The sequence below is a fragment of the Tupaia chinensis genome, unplaced genomic scaffold (assembly GCF_000334495.1).
Source record: "Tupaia chinensis unplaced genomic scaffold, TupChi_1.0 Scaffold000057_1, whole genome shotgun sequence".
NCBI classification, from domain to species: domain Eukaryota; kingdom Metazoa; phylum Chordata; class Mammalia; order Scandentia; family Tupaiidae; genus Tupaia; species Tupaia belangeri.
Window position 1 is genome coordinate 7,567,787 of NW_006159515.1, and position 2,107 is coordinate 7,569,893.

The following is a 2,107-nucleotide window of genomic DNA, read 5'->3' on the forward strand; positions in this document are numbered from 1 at the left end:
CAGCAGTGCTTTTAAAGGTTAACTTTTTGGGGACCAGCAGTTGGTGTAAAGGCTATGTCACTGGACTCCTACATAGTTGACCATGGTTCGAGTCCCGGACCCGGTGGCTTAAACTCATGCTGGGCACGTGTGCGTGTGTGCCCAAGATCTCAAGAGAAGAATGGAGGAGAAGGGATTGCGGCATGACCATCCTCTGTAGGGGGTGATTTATCGCTTTCTTTCTCTCTGTCTTTCTGGTGAATGCACACACCCTTGTAGCAAAAAAATAAAATAAAAATAAAAAAAATCCTCTCTAAAAACAAAAAGTTAATTTTTGCCACGTAAAAGTTTGAATGTTAACAGAAATAGTGGGAATAGTATAATAAGCCCTAATAAGTGCATCACCCAGTTTCAATAAGTATCACATGAGACTACTCTTGTTTCTCCCAATACAATATGATTTTGAAGGCAATATAAGATACCAGATCACGTGATCTATAATTATATCATTGTATATTTCTAAAAGATAAGTTTTTAAAGAGTAACCCTAATACTGTTAACACATTTAAAAATCTTAAGAATTATTAATTGGAACTCTCTAGACTCAAACCTCCAGTCTCAAGCTGTGTTTTCACTGCACAGACGGGCACGATTTTATAGGTGTAATACAATTTGGTGCAGATGAAGACATTGGGCTGGCTCTGTGGCACAGCAGTAACATGCTGCTCAAGGTAAACTGGATCCCTTGCTGCAACCATGGTTCAAATCCTTGGTCTGGTTGGCCTGAAACATGCTGGGCATGCATGTGAGTGCCTAAGATCTGATGGGCTGGACAACCAAAGGAAGGAGATTGCAGTGTGACCAAACCCTGTGGAGGTTTCTTCCATCTGTCTGTCTGTCTGTCTCTTGCATGCACATGATAAAAGAACAAGGAAGAATGAAACCTACAACTCACTAATCTCATCATTGCTATTTCGGGATTAACACTTACGTAGTGTTAGATTGAATGAAACTGTTTTACTTACAATTTGCTTAGGCCACATATTTCTCCATGTAGCATAACAGCATAACAGAAAGCAATAGGATTTAGAAAGCCTAAGTTCAAGCTTTGGTGCCTGTGCTTAAGTATCTCACTTATAGTTTTACAGTCTCAATTTTCCATATACAAAACAAAGGGGTGTGAACTCCCAGTGATTTATAAATAGAACTGTCAAATGCTAGAACTTTTAGAAGGTTATAATTTCAATTTCTCTATGGATAAAACTTCAAAGGATTTTATGTACAAAATAAAATTCCCCCAGTTGACAAAGTTTCCTAAATTTGAAAAAGTAGGATCATTGTGATAAAAACCGAATAAGGGGTCAAATGGTATTAGAGTCCTAATGCAGCACTTTGTAACACTGACCCCCGTGGAAGCGTTCTGAGTTTGCTTCCTCAGAGCTCCCTGCGCATGGTGGGCATGTGTGCATATGAGTGCATGATATGGACTGGCTGAGGCTGGAGATGGACCATAGCAAGAGGACCATGCTGGCCATCCCCTCCACTCTCTCTCAAAAGAAATAAATAAACTAGCTAAAAAAATAAGCAAATTACTTTAAAAGGCCTCTGCTTTTTCAACATTCCATATTTGGGTCTGTTTATCCATCCAGCCATCCACCAATTTATGTATACATCCATCCATCTATGCCTCTATCTGTATATCCAGCAAGACATATATACTAAAAACTATTTTAAAAATCATAAATAAAAAGAAACTCTTAGTTTTTTTAATAGAATTGAAAACATAGTCCAGCGTGTGAGGGGCAAGTGTAAGTCTGGCTGCTTTGTTATGTGACAGAAGGAATAAAAGAAAAATAATTGCAAACTCAGATGAGAATCAGACAGGAGGGTCTCTGTGTTTCTAAAGATAAGAAGTCTTTTGAAGTTCCACTTTTCTTCCTTATAAGCGGAGGACTCTGACCTCCAGCTTCATTTTACCAAGAAGAAAGTGATAGATCATTAAAAGCTCATCACTCAAGGGTTTCAAGGAAGAAGTGACTTTCGACGAAAGTTTTTTTTTTTTCTTTTTTTCCTCTTTCTAGTCTATTAGCTTAATGAGTGGGGGGGGGGGGGAAGAAGATCCAGAGGA